General features: G+C 49.8%; 1 pseudogene; it reads left to right on the top strand.

Annotated features, from left to right (window-relative positions):
• The first annotated feature begins 641 nt into the window (after window positions 1–641).
• The window catches only part of LOC147082731 (uncharacterized), a 33,887-nt pseudogene continuing 19,191 nt past the window's right edge, over window positions 642–15,337 (top strand).

Here is a 15,337-nt window from a genome sequence, read left to right as displayed (position 1 = left end):
TGTAGTTTCGGTCGCCTTATCTGAGGAAGGATGTTCTTGCCATGGAAGGAGTGCAGCGAAGATTCACCAGACTGATACCTGGGATGGCAGGAATGACGTCTGAGGAGAGATTGCGTCGATTGGGCTTATACTCGCTGGAGTTTAGAAGAATGAGAGGGAATCTGATTGAAACTTATAAAATTCTAACAGGACTAGACAGACCAGATGCAGGAAGGATGTTCCCGATGGTCGGGGAGTCCAGAACCAAGGGTCACAGTCTAAGGATAAAGGGTAGGCTATTTAGGACTGAGAAGGCAGTGGAGGCCAATTCATTAAATATATTCAAGAAGGAGTTAGATATATTTCTTAAGGCTAAAGGGATCAAGAGATATGGGGAGAAGGCAGGTACAGGGTACTGAATTTGGATGATCAGCCATGATCTCATTAAATGGCGGAGCAGGCTCGAGGGGCCGAATGGCCTACTCCTGCTCCTATCTTCCATGTTTCTATGTTTCCCTCACTGATTGCGGCTCTTCACCAACACCGACTTTACAAAGAAAGCCCCGCGCGGCAGCCTGGAGCTCAGGGGCCCAGCACGCAGGCACGGGGGAGGATGATTGACAGGGGCCCAGGGTGTCTGTGGAGCAGGAAAGGGCGCGGCCATGGGGCGCATGCGCGGGGTCAGTCACAACTCAGCGCGGAGACCGGAGCGCTTTCTGGAGCGCGGGGGCTTGTGGGGATTGCAGCCGCCATTACTGTTGATACTTTCAACCAACCTGTGCAGCAGCTGGGGCCTGAAAATCAGCTTCACTGCCCCTGGGCTGGGAAAGGGGGACATGAGGCAACATTCTCCCTCTTACCCCTTTCTACACTCCTTTTACACGGTTTTAGAAGTGAAGCATTTACAGACAGGGAGCTCAGACCATGATCTGACAGAGTCGCTCTATTCATCGGGACCTGAATATCATCAGCTTCTGCACATGGAAGGAGAGAGCAGCGATCACAGCATGGCCGGTGTGTGTCCTGTGCAGGCGCAGTGTGGGCCACCGGATAAATCCCCCTCAGAATCTTATATGTTTCAATCAGATCACCTCCATTCTTCTAAACTCCAATGAGTATAGGCCCAACCTGCTCAACGTTTCCTCATACGTCAACCCCTTCATCCCAGGAATCAACCTAGTGAACCTTCTCTGAACTGCCTCCAATCCAAGTATATCCTTCCTTAAATATGGAGACCACAACTGTGTGCAGTACTCCAGGTGCGATCTCACCAGTGCCCTGTACAGTTGTAGCAAGACTTCCCTACTGTTATACTCCATCCCCCTTGCAATAAAGGCCAACATTCCATTAGCCTCCCTAGTTACTTGCTGTACCTGCATGCTAACTTTTTGTGTTACTGTTGAATCTGTGTTGACTGCCCTATCAGGCAGTGCATTCCAAATCCGAACCACCCGTTGCAGAAGAAAAGTTTTCCTCCCGTCGCCTCTGGTTCTTTGACCAATCACCTTCAATCCGAGCCCTCTTGTGATTGGACCTTCCGCCATTGGAAACAGTTTCTCTTTATTTACTATTTAAACGCTTCATGAGTTTTACCGCCTATCAAATCTCATCTTGGCCTTCTCTGCTCTCAGGAGAACAACCCCAGCTTCTCCAGTCTATCCACGGAACTGTCATCCCTCATCCCTGGAACCATTCTAGTAAATATCTCTGCACCCTCTCCAAAGCCTTCACATCCTTCCTAAAGTGTGCTGCCCAGAATTGGACACAATATTGCCCTGGGGCTGAACTCGTGTTTTATAAAGGTTTAGCATAACTTCCTGGCTTTTGTACTCTCTGCCTCTATTTATAAAGCCCAGGATCCCATGAGCTTTATTAACTGCTTTGTTAACCTGTCCTGCCACCTTTAAAGAATTGAGCACAAGCTCCCTTGTAGCACCCCCTTTAAAATTGTACCATTTAGCAGGTATTTTCTCTCCTCATCCGAGCAAAATGTCTCAGCTCCCACTTTTCTGTATTCAATTTTATCTACACTCCTTTTACAGGGTTTTAGAAGTGGAGCATTTACAGACAGGAAGCTCAGACCAAACATCACATCAAGAACAGACAGAGTCACTCGATTCATCAGGACCTGATTCAATCGCTCCTCCAATCTGCTGGCACACCAGAGAGTTCACACTGATGAGAGACCTTTTAAATGTTCCGAGTGTGGGAAGAGCTTCAAAATCTACAAGTACCCAAAGAGACACCAGTGGCTACACACTGGGGAGAGCCCATTCACCGGCCCCGTGTGTGGAAGGGATTCACTCAGTCATCCGCTCCGATGATACACCAGCAAATTCACACTAGGGAGAGACCTTTAAACCACTCCGTGTGGGAAGGGATCAATTGCACCCTCCGTGCTGCTGAGACACCAGCTTGTCCACACCGATGTGAGACCGTTGACCTGCTCCATGTTTTTGAAGCGATTCTCTCATTCTGCCACCCTCCTGAGACACCAGCTTGTTCACAGTGAAGAGAGACCGATTAAATGTTCTGACTGTGGAAAGAGATTTAAAAGGCCCCAGGACCTGAAGAGACACCAGCTGGAGAGAGCAGGAGAGATTCTGTTCACCTGCTCCGTGTGTGGGAAGAGATTCACTCAGTCCTCGAATCTGCTGGCACACCAGCGAGTTCACACTGGGGAGAGGCCGGTGAAACAGTCCGACTGTGGGAAAAGCTTTCAAATGTCCCAGAAGCTGAAGGGACACCAGCTGGAGAGAGCAGGAAAGAGGCCATTCACCTGCTCCATGTGTGGGAAGGGATTCGCTCGGTCATCCCACCTACTGATACACCAGCAAGTTCACACTGATGAGAGACCGTTTACATGTTCTGTCTGTGGGATGAGCTTTAAAAGCTCCAGGAATCTGAGTGGACACCAGCGAGTTCACACTGATGAAAGGCCATTTAACTGTTCCGACTGTGGGAAGAGCTTTAAAACCTCTGAGGCTCTGAAGGAACACCAGCAAGTTCACTCTGTTCAGAGGCCATTTACATGTTCTGCCTGTGGGATGAGCTTTAAAAGCTCCAGGAATCTGAGCGGACACCAGCGAGTTCACACTGGGGAGAGACCATTCACCTGCTCCGTGTGTGGGAAGGGATTCACTCGGTCATTCCACCTTCTGACACACCAGCGAGTTCACACCGGGGAGTGGTCATTCACCTGCTCCGTGTGTGGGAAGGGATTCACTTGGTCATCAAGCCTGGTGAGACACCAGCAAGTTCACACTGGGGCGAGGCCATGCACCTGCTCCGTGTGTGGGAAGGGATTCACTCAGTCATCCCACCTACTGAAACACCAGCGATATCACACTGATGAGAGACTATTTAAATGTTCTGTCTGTGGGATGAGCTTCAAAACCTCTGAAGATCTGAAGCAACACCAGCGAGTTCACTCCGATCAGAGACCATTTACATGTTCTGTCTGTGGGATGAGCTTTAAAAGCTCCAGGAATCTGAACGGACACCAGCGAGTTCACACTAGGGAGAGACCATTCACCTGCTGTGTGTGTGGGAAGGGATTCACTTGGTCCTCGAATCTGCTGACACACCAGCGAGTTCACACTGTTCTGTAGCGCAGGGCCCTGAAGACAACTGGGGTGACATGAACATGGAATGGATGAATGTTTTATAAATTCTTGTACTGCTGTTTAATCTTTAAGATTGTTGTGATGATGATTCCCTTTGTTTCACTGTTCATAGAAACATAGAAGATAGGAGCAGGAGTAGGCCATTCGGCCCCTTGAGACTGCTCCGCCATTCAATGAGATCATGGTTGATCATCCCTGTCCCTGCTTTCTCCCCATATCCCTTGATCCCTTTAGCCTTAAGAAATATATCTAACTCCTTCTTGAATATATTTAATGAATTGGCCTCTACTGCCTTCTGTGGTAAAGAATTCCATAGGTTCACCACTCTCTGGGTGAAGAAATTCCTCCTCATTTCAGTCCTAAATGGCTTACCCCTTATCCTTAGATGGTGTTACATAAAATGTACAGCACAGAAACAGGCCATTCGGCCCAACTGGTCCATGCCAGTGTTTATGCCCCACACCCACCTTACTTCAATTAACCCAATCAACATCTCCTCCCATTCCTTTCTCCCTTGTGTGGCTTCCCCATAAATCCATCTGTGCTGTTCACCTCAACCACTCCCTGTGGTAGCGAGTTCCCCATTCTCACCATTCTCTGGGTAAAAATTTTCTTCTGAATTCCCTCCTGGATTTATTAGTGGCTTTAATATTTATACCCACATAAAAATGATGAGAATCTGCTAAGCTGACCAGTATGTTGTTGTACGTTGTCTTTTTCTGCTGAATGAAACATTACTGAGCCCCTGTACCCGTGTTATGGGATGAAGTGCCAGACAAGTGAAGGCACAACGTCTGGGTGTGAATCTGATAACCTCATGGACCATATAGGTGTGATAACCAGACGGGCTTGTGGTTATAGTCTGGTCACAGATGGACTAAATTCCCTGAATTAGCAGGAGTTCAGCAGGCGGTCAACAGACGGGTCCAAACAATCCCATTTCCTGAGCGGTAACCAAGCTTGTGTATAAGAACAGGCCACTTAATCCGTTGTCAGTTGGAACAGACTCGAGAAGATCGCGCGCGAATCCACTGTACTTCTATTCTCCAGATTGAGAGAATTATCACCCGATCTGTGTTATGCGGCGCTCTTAATAAAGCCTGGAGAGACATTTGTGTTTTTGTGAGCTTGATTATCTGGTATCTGAAACCCTGGGACTCCCGATCATTGGAGTCAACCTCAGTGTGTGGAAAGGGATTCCCTGGTGTATCCCACCCGCTGACACACCAGAGTGTCCACAGTGTGACTGCGGTGGGTCAATTCCACTGTTTCCGATGCCTTTAATCACATCCAGGACTGAACCATGTTAATTCAGGCAACTGGGGCTTGTTAATGTTAAGAGCCCCCAATAACTGGGCTGGATTTAAAGATCATTCCCTGTTCTCTCAGTACTAGTGAGCAGAGAGAAGCTGATGTTATAGAATCATAGAGCACAGTGGGATGCATTTTGGCCCATCGTGCTGGTGCCGGCTCTCTGAAAGAGCGATGCAATTAGTCCCACTGCCCTGCTCTTTCCCCACAGCCCTGCAAATTTCTGCTTTTAGTATATATCCAATTCCCTTTTGAAAGTTACTATTGAATCTGCTTCCACCTCCCATTCAGGCAGTGCATTCCAGATCATCACAATTCGCTGTGTAAAAAAAAGTCTCCTCATTTCCTCTCTAGATTCTTTTGCCAATGATCTGAAATCTGTGTCCTCTCGTTACCGACCCTCCTGCCAGTGACAACAGCTCCTCCTTGTTTGCTCGATCAAAACCCCATATAATTTTGAGCACCTCGATCACAGCGCCACTTAACCGTCTCTGCTCCAAGTTATATTGCCAATGTTTTGTGAATTGTTGCTGTGAAAGAAAAGACAGCCATCCGTGGCTAAGTAAAGTAATAAAGGATAGTATCCGACTGAAAACAAGGGCATATAAAGTAGCCAAATCTAGTGGGAGGATAGAAGATTGGGAAGCATTTAAAAGCCAGCAAAGAATAACTAAAAGATTAATTAAGAAAGGGAAGATAGATTATGAAAGCAAACTAGCAAAAAATATAAAAACAGTAGCAAGAGTTTCTACAGTTATATAAAAAGAAAAAGGGTGGCTAAAGTGAATGTTGGTCCCTTAGAGGACGAGACCGGGAAATTAGTAGTGGGGAACATGGAGATGGCAGAAACGCTGAACAAATATTCTGTATCAGTCTTTACAGTAGAGAACACTAAAAATATCCCAACACTGGACAAACAGGGGGCTATAGGGGGGGGGAGAAGCTAAACACGATTAAAATCACTAAGGAGATGGTACTCGGTAAGATAATGGGACTAAAGGCGGATAAATCCCCTGGACCTAAAGGCTTACATTATAGGGTCATGAGAGAAGTAGCGGTAGGGATTGTGGAGGCATTGGTGGTAATTTTCCAAAACTCCCTGGATTCAGGAAAGGTCCTAGCAGATTGGAAAACTGCTAATGTAATGCCCTTATTTAAAAAGGGAGGTAGACAATAGGCTGGAAACTATAGACCAGTTAGCCTAACATCTGTGGTTGGTAAAATGTTGGAGTCCATTATTAAGGAAGCAGTAACAGGATATTTGGATAATCATACTTTAATCGGACAGAGTCAGCATGGTTTTACGAAGGGGAATCCATGTTTGACAAATTTGCTCGAATTCTTTGAGGACATAACAAACAGGGTGGATAAAGGGGAACCAGTGGATGTGGTATATGTGGACTTCCAAAAGGCATTAGACAAGCTGCCACACAAAAGATTACTGCACAAGATAAAAAATCACGGGATTGGGGGCAATATACTGGCATGGGTGGAAGATTGGCTATCTAACAGAAAACAGAGAGTTGGGATAAATGGTTCATTCTCGGGTTGGCAATCAGTAACTAGTGGTGTTCCGCAGGGGTCGGTGCTGGGACCCCAACTCTTTACAATCTATATTAACAATTTGGAGGAAGGGACCGAGTGCAATGTATCCAAGTTTGCCGACGATACAAAGATAGGAGGGAAAGCAGTGAGTGAGGAGGACATAAAAAACCTGCAAAAGGACATACAGACTGGGTGAGTGGGCAAAAATTTGGCAGATGGAATATAATGTTAGAAAGTGTGAGGTTATGCACTTTGGCAGAAAAATCAAAGAGCAAGTTATTATCTAAATGGAGAGAAACTGCAAAGTGCTGCAGTACAAAGAGATCTGGGGGTCCTGGTGCATGAAACACAGAAGGTTAGTATGCAGGTACAGCAGGTGATCAGGAAGACCAATGGAATCTTGGCTTTTATTGCAAGGGGGATGGAGTATAAAAGCAGGGAAGTCTTGCTTTAGTTATACAGGGTACTGGTGAGGCCACACCTGGAATACTGCGTACAGTTTTGGTTTCCATATTTAATAAAAGATATACTTGCTCTCGAGGCAGTTCAGAGAAGGTTCACTCGGTTGATTCTGAAGATGAGTGGGTTGACTTATGAGGCAAGGTTGAGTAGGTTGGGCCTCTACTCATTGGAATTCAGAAGAATGAGAGGCGATCTTATCAAAACATATAAGATTGTGAGGGGGCTTGATCGGGTGGATGCGGTGAGGATGTTTCCACTGATGGGTGAGACTAGAACTAGGGGGCATAATCTTAGAATAAGGGGCTGCCCTTTCAAAACTGAGATGAGGAGAAACTTCTTCACTCAGAGGGTGGTGAATCTATGGAATTTGCTACCTCAGAGAGTTGTGGAAGCTGCGACATTAAATGAATTTAAAACTGAGATAGACAATTTCCTAGCTGATAAGGGAATAAGGGGTTATGGGGAGAAGGCAGGGAAGTGGACGTGATTCTAGGTTCAGATCAGCCATGATCCTATTGAGTGGCGGAGCAGGCCCGAGGGGCCGTGTGGCCTACTCCTGCTCCTACTTCTTATGTTCTTATGTAGGATGCCTTTTGGCCCATCGTGCTGGTGCCGGCTCTCTGAAAGAGCGATGCAATTAGTCTCACTGCCCTGCTCTTTCCCCACAGCCGTGCAAATTTCTGCTTTTAGTATATATCCAATTCCCTTTTGAAAGTTACTATTGAATCTGCTTCCACCTCCCATTCAGGCAGTGCATTCCAGATCATCACAATTCGCTGTGTAAAAAAAAGTCTCCTCATTTCCTCTCTAGATTCTTTTGCCAATGGCCTGAAATCTGTGTCCTCTTGTTACCAACCCTCCTGCCAGTGACAACAGCTTCTCCTTGTTTGCTCGATCAAAACCCCATATAAAGGGACAAAGACCAGCATTCTTCCTCCTCTCTCTCTCTCTTGTGAGTATTTGTGGTGGGTGAGAGGGTGGGGGGTGAGTCAAAGGGGACTGCGGCCCCTTTTCAACAAAAAACATTGCTTGGCCATTTAAAGGGGAATGGGTGCCCCCCAGGTATTTAAAGGGGCAGTGCCTCTTTCTGTATCATGTAAGAGCAGGGAGGTTCTGCTTGAACTGTACAAAAACACCAGTTAGGCCACCGGCTAGTGTGCTGCGTGCAGTTCTGGTCGTCCCCATTGCAGGAAAGATGTGACTGCTCGAGACGGGAGATTTTCGAGGATGTTGCCAGGACTAGAGAATTTCAGCTACAAGGAAAGATTGAATACATAGAAACATAGAAGATAGGAGCAGGAGTAGGCCATTGGGCCCCTCGAGCCTGTTCCCCCATTCAATGAGATCACGGCTGATCATCCAAATTCAGTACCTGGTCCCTGCCTCCTCCCCATATCCCTTTAGCCTTAAGAAATATATAAGTACAGGAGTAAAGAAGTCTTACTCCAATTATATAGGGCCTTGGTGAGACCACACCTGGAGTACTGTGTACAATTTTGGTCTCCTTACCTAAGGAAGGATATACTTGCCATAGAGGGAGTGCAATGAAGGTTCACAAGATTGATTCCTGGGATGGCGGGACTGTCGTATGGGAAGAGATTGAGTAAACTAGGCCTGTATTCTCTTGCATTCAGAAGAATGAGAGGGGATCTCATTGAAACTTATAAAATTCTAACAGGACTAGACAGACTAGATGCAGGAAGGATGTTCCCGATGGCGGGGGAGTCCAGAACCAGGAGTCACAGTCTAAGGATAAGGGGTAAGCCATTTAGGACAGAGATGAGGAGGAATTTCTTCACCCAGAGAGTGGTGAACCTGTGGAATTCTCTACCACAGAAGGCAGTGGAGGCCAATTTATTAAATATATTCAAGAAGGAGTTAGATATATTTCTTAAGGCTAAAAGGATCAAGGGATATGGGGAGAAGGCAGGGACAGGGTGATATACCTATCAATTCATCCAATGAAAAGCGACGAGTTAAGATAGTAACTATAGGTTTTTATTGGCTAAATAACAGAGCCCACCCTCGTGGGTGATCAGGTCCAACAAGGAGGAATACCAGCCAGTCAACCACCTTTATACCTGGGCAAGCAGGCGGAGCCATGGGCGGAGTCAGCTGTGGTCAGCCCAGGTATAACAGCGTGACAAGAGGTGACCTTGTGTAGTGATACAACAGTGTAAACAGTGATAACCATAGTGTAACGATATAAACAGTGATAACCATAGTGTAACGATAGTGAACGATAAAAGTGGTTTACCACATTCACCCCTTGTTTAGATTTGAGTCCGGCGGGGTGAAGTGTACTACCAGTTCGGGTATGTCAGTCTGTCCGGAGGCCTCGTAAGTCTTTCTGATCGGCGCAGCAGCGGCGGCGGTGATGCAGTATCCGATGTTAATGCTGGTGTCTGCGTGGTCGGCGAAGGCTCGTGGGGTTCCGGCATGCCGTCTACCTGAGCTGGATTTGGGGGGGTGGTGGGGGGTAATGGTGGTGTCTCAGGGGTGCCCGAGGGTGCAAGGTCTCGTAAGGAGACTGTGTCCTCCCGCCCGTCTGGGTATGCCACATAGGCGTACTGGGGGTTGGCGTGCAGGAGGTCCACCCTCTCGACCAGGGGGTCCATTTTATGGGCCCTCACGTGCTTTCGCAGCAAGACTGGCCCCCGAGAAGTCAGCCATGTTGGTAGCGAGGTTCCCGTAGTCGACTTCCTGGGGAAAACAAACATTCGTTCATGGGGGGTGGCGTTAATGGCCGTGCAAAGCAGTGACCGGATGGAATGCAGCGCTGCCGGGAGGACTTCCTGCCAGCGAGAGGTTGGCAGGCCCTTAGACTTTAAGGCGAAGAGAACGGCCTTCCAGACAGTCGCGTTCTCTCTTTCCACCTGGCCGTTCCCTCGGGGGTTGTAGCTGGTGGTCCTGCTTGCAGCAATACCTCTCGCTAGTAGGAACTGGCGAAGTTCCTCGCTCATGAAGGATGAGCCCCGGTCGCTATGTATATAGTTCGGGAACCCGAACAAGGCGAAGAGGTCGTTCAGGCATTTGATGACCGTGGTACTGGTCATGTCTGGGCAGGGGAAGGCAAAGGGGAAACGGGAGTACTCATCAATGATGTTGAGGAAGTACACATTACGGTCAGAGGACGGGAAGGGGCCCCTTAAAATCGATGCTCAAGCGCTCGAAGGGGCGGGTGGCCTTGATCAGGCTTGCTCTGTCTGGCCTAAAGAAATGCGGTTTGCATTCGGCACAGGTTTGGCAGTTCCTGGTCATGGTCCTGACCTCCTCGATGGAGTAGGGCAGGTTGCGGGCCTTAATGAAGTGGTAAAGTCTGGTGACCCCGGGGTGGCAGAGGTCATTGTGGAGGGTCTGCAGTCTATCAATTTGCACGTTGGCGCATGTACTTCGTGATAGGGCATCTGGGGGTTCGTTCAGTTTACCAGGCCGGTACAAGATATCATAATCATAGGTGGAGAGCTCGATTCTCCACCTCAAGATCTTGTCGTTCTTGATTTTGCCCCTCAGCTTGTTATTAAACATAAAAGCGACCGAACGCTGGTCGGTGAGGAGGGTAAATCGTTTGCTTGCCAGGTAATGCCTCCAGCATCATACTGCCTCCACGATTGCCTGGGCCTCCTTCTCGACCGAAGAGTGTCAGATCTCAGGGCCCTGGAGGGTCCTTGAGAAGAAGGCCACAGGTCACCCCGCCTGGTTAAGGGTTGCAGCTAGGGCGAAGTCGGATGCATCGCTCTCCACTTGGAAAGGGATAGACTCATCCACCGCGTGCATTGTGGCCTTAGCAATGTCTCCCTTTATGAGGGAGAAGGCTGTGCACGCTTCTGCCATCAGGGGGAAGGAGGTGGACTTCATGAGGGGTCTGGCTTTGTCCGCATAATTCGGCACCCATTGGGCATAGTAGGCGAAGAGCCCCAGGGTTCTCTTCAGCGCCTTTGGACAGTGGGGGAGGGGAAGCTCCATGAGGGGGCGCATTCTTTCGGGGTCGGGGCCGATGACTCCGTTCTCTACTACGCAGCCGAGGATGGCAAGACACGAGGTGTTAAACACACATTTCTCCTTATTGTAAGTGAGGTTCAGCCGTTCGGCCGTACGGAGGAATTTCTCCAGATTAACATTGTGGTCCTGCCGGTCGCGGCCGCAGATGGTGACGTTATCTAGATAAGGGAACGTGGCCTGCAGCCCGTTCTGGTCAACCATCCGGTCCATCTCCTTTTGGAAGACCAAAACCCCGTTGGTGACGCCGAAGGGAACCCTAAGGAAGTGGTAGAGGCGGCCATTCGCCTCGAAGGCGGTATACTGGCGGTCCTCAGGGCGGATAGGGAGTTGGTGATAGGTCGACTTAAGGTCGATGGTGGAGAATACCCGGTACTGTGCAATCTGATTGACCATATCAGATATGCGGGGAAGGGGGTATGCGTCCAGCTGGGTGTACCGGTTTATGGTTTGGCTGTAGTCGATGACCAGGCGGTTTTTATTGCCGGTCTTAACGACTATGACCTGGGCACACCAGGGGCTGTTGCTCCTCTCGATGATGCCCTCCTTCAGGAGACGCTGCACCTCAGAGCTAATAAAAGCTCTGTCCCCGGCGCTGTACCGCCTGCTCTTGGTGGCGACGGGTTTACAGTCGCGGGTGAGGTTAGCAAACAGGGAGGGGGCAGGACCTTGAGGGTGGATAGGCCGCAGGTGGTACGCGGTGGGCAGTTTAAAGGCTGCTGGTTGTCGACTGTGAGTGGGGGAGGGGTCCACCGTATGCCAAAGTGACACTTTGAAGGTGGGATTGGAAGTCCAGCCCTAGTAGGATGGCAGCGCACAGCTGGGGCAGGACGAGGAGTTTAAAATTTTTATACTCCGTGCCCCTAACCGACAGGGTCACAACACAGTAGCCGCTGATGTCTGTAGAATGGGACCTCGACGCCATCGAGATCCGGTTGCGCGTTGGCCGGACAGTGAGGGAGTAGTGGCTCACCATGTCTGGATGGATGAAACTCTCCGTGCTTCCGCTGTCGAACAGGCAGGTCGTGGCGTGGCCGTTTACTTTGATGTCCATCATGGACTTGGACAGGTGATGCGGGCGAGCTTGGTCCAGTGTGACGGAGGCTAGTGTATGGCTGAGCGAGCTGCTGTAGTCTGCGGGTGAGGCGGTGGTCGGGTCTGGAGACAAGGTGGCGGTCGAGTGTGGTGGACAAAATGGCGGCGCCCACGACATTGAATAAAATGGCGGAGAAGATGGCCGCCCCCACAACTCACATGAGGCACTGCTGGCATCGGTGGCCTTGATCAAAGATGGCTGCCCCCACGACTCACACGAGGGGATACTGGCATCTGTGGCCTTGATGAAAGATGGCCGCCCCCACAACTCGCATGAGGCACTGCTGGCGTCTGTGGCTCTCCCCCTGCAGGCCTTCGCGAAGTGGCCTTTCTTGTGGCAATCGGAGCAAGTCGCATTTCTTGCAGGGCAGCGCGTCCTCGGGTGTTTCGCCTGGCCACAGAAGAAGCAGCCGGCGGCCCGATCGCGGGGCTCCGATGTCGCAGCCGGTACCGGGGGTGGCGGTCCCAATCGGTTCTGGGACGCCGATGCTGAGGTAGGTCCCAGAGGCGGCGGTGCGAGGGGTATTGCAGCCGGGGTCGGGCCCGAGTCCCAGGGTCGCGCAGCACAGTACCTGGAGTACGCCTTGAGGTCCCGATGGGCCACCTCCAGAGAGCGAGCGAGGGCTGCAGTTGTATTCAGGTCGAGGTCCTTTGATTCGAGCAGTCTTTGCCGTGAGTAGTCGGACCGAAGGCCTTTCACGAAGGCATTGCGGATATTCCCTTCAGTATTTTCTGCAGCCGTTACAGCTTTAAAGTCACAGTCCCTGCCAAGTGTTTGTAGCGCCCGTAAAAATTCATCTACAGACTCTCCTGGCTGTTGCGAGCGGGATCTTAGGAGATGTCTGGCATACATAGAATTTACCGGGCTCTGGTACTGCTCTTTCAGCAGGTTGAGGGCGTCCTCGTATGTAGTAAGGTCCTGGATGAATGCAAATACTTTAGGGCTCACTTGGGCGGTCAGAACTCTTAGTTTGGATCCCGGAGGCACGCTGGATTCTCCCAGGTAGGATTCGAAACAGCTCAGCCAGTGTTTGAAGTCGAGGGCTGAGTTCGCTGCCTGTGGGTTTAGATCCAGGTACAGCGGTCGGAGGGCTCGCAGCCAGGCCGGCTGCTGTGGCTGTTGTAGCTGGCCATTTGGCTGGTCGTTTGGCTGCTCTGATCCACTCATTTCAAAATTTAGCCAATAAAATTGATATACCTATCAATTCATCCAATGAAAAGCGATGAGTTAAGATAGTAACTATAGGTTTTTATTGGCTAAATAACAGAGCCCACCCTCGTGGGTGATCGGGTCCAACAAGGAGGAATACCAGCCAGTCGACCACCTTTATACCTGGGCAAGCAGGCGGAGCCATGGACGGAGTCAGCTGTGGTCAGCCCAGGTATAACAGCGTGGCAAGAGGTGACCTTGTGTAGTGATACAACAGTGTAAACAGTGATAACCATAGCGTAATGATATAAACAGTGATAACCATAGTGTAACGATAGTGAACGATAAAAGTGGTTTACCACACAGGGTGCTGAGTTTGGATGATCAGCCATGATCTCATTGAATGGCAGAGCAGGCTCGAGGGGCCGAATGGCCTACTCCTGCTCCTATCTTCTATGTTTCTATGTCTTAAAAGAGGATAGCGAGGCGGAGAGGTTCAGGGAGGGAATTCCAGAGCTTAGGGCCGAGGCAACAGAAGACACGGCCACTGATGGTTGAGCGATTATAATCAGGGATGCTCAAGAGGGCAGAATTGGAGGAACACAGATGTCTCGGGGCGGGGGGGAGGAGGTTGTTTTCTTTGGAACCGAGGAGGCTGAGGGGAGACCTGATTGAGGTGTAGAAAAGTATGAGGGGCCTAGATAGGAAGGACCTATTTCCCTTGGCAGAGAGGTCCACAACCAGGGGGCATAGATTTAAAGTAATTGGTCGGAGGTTTAGAGGGGAGTTGAGGAGAAATGTTTTCACCCAGTGGGTGGTGGGGGTCTGGAACTCACTGCCTGACAGGGTGGTAGAGGCAGAAACTCTCATCACATTTTAAAAGTACTTGGATATGCACTTGAAGTGCCGTAACCTACAAGGCTACGGACCAAGTGCTGGAAAGTGGGATTAGTGTGGATAGCACTTAATCGGCCGGCACGGCCAAGATGGGCTGAATGGCCTCCTTCTGTGCCGTAATTTTTCTGTTATTCTATCGCGGGGGGCGGGTGGTTGTGAGGCTGAAGGGAATAACTAAGATAGGGAGGGGCGAGGCCATGGAGGGATTTGAAAACAAGGATGAGAATTTTGAAATCAAATCATTGCTTAACCGGGAGCCAATGTAGGTCAGCGAGCACAGGGGTGATGGGTGAATGGGACTTGGCATTGAGTTACGGCACGGGTAGTTTTGGATCACCACAAGTTTACATAGGGTAGAATGTGGGACGCCAGCCAGGAGTGCATTGGAATAGTCGAATCTCGAGGTAACAAAGGCCCGGGTGAGGGTTTCAGCAGTGGATGAGCTGAGGCAGGGGTGGAGACAGGCCATGTTACCGAGGTGGAAATAGGCGGTCTTTGTTATGCTGCAGGTATGTGTTTGGAAGCTCATTTCAGGGTCAAATACGACACCAAGGTTGTGAACAGTGTGGTTCAGCCTCAGAGAGATGTTAGGGAGAGGGATGGAGTCAGTGGCTAGGGAATGGAGTTTGTGGCAGGGGCTGAAAACAATGGCTTCGGTCTTCCCAATATTTAATTGGAGAACATTCCTGCTCACCCAGAACCGGATTAGAGATCGTGGAGGGGTCGAGAGAAGTGGTGGTGAGGTAGAGCTGGGTGTCGTCAGCGTACATGTGGAAACTGACGCTGTGTTTTCAGATGATGTCACCAAGGGGCAGCATTTAGATGAGAAATAGGAGGGGCCCAAGGATAGATCCTTGGGGGACACCAGAGGTAACGATGCGGGAGTGGGAAGAGAAGCCGTTGCAGGTGATTCTGTGGCTACGATTAGATAGATAAGAATGGAACCAGGCGAGTGCAGTCCCACCCAGCTGGACAATGGTGGAGAGGCGTTGGGAGAAGGATGGAGTGGTCAACCGTGTCAAAGGCTGCAGACAAGTCAGGAAGGACGAGGAGGGATAGTTTACCTTTGTCACAGTCACAAAGGATGTCATTTGATGAGACTTGATTTGACTTCAGGGCCAAGTCAGTGAGGTGGATTGGGCTGTTTCTGGCCCGCTGGTTATTGTGGGCACAGCTAGACACCAGTGGGACCGGCTCTACCCTGTTCTTTGAGGCAAAATAAGCCAAAAAAAATTCATGCTTCCCCCCTTACCCTTTCTACACTCCTTTTACA

Source organism: Somniosus microcephalus, unplaced genomic scaffold (assembly GCF_052327205.1).
Source record: "Somniosus microcephalus isolate GS21.2 unplaced genomic scaffold, FLI_Smic_1.0 scaffold119, whole genome shotgun sequence".
NCBI classification, from domain to species: Eukaryota; Metazoa; Chordata; class Chondrichthyes; order Squaliformes; family Somniosidae; genus Somniosus; species Somniosus microcephalus.
The sequence above is the reverse complement of the archived record's forward strand: the minus strand, read 5'-3'. Positions and strand labels throughout refer to the sequence as shown.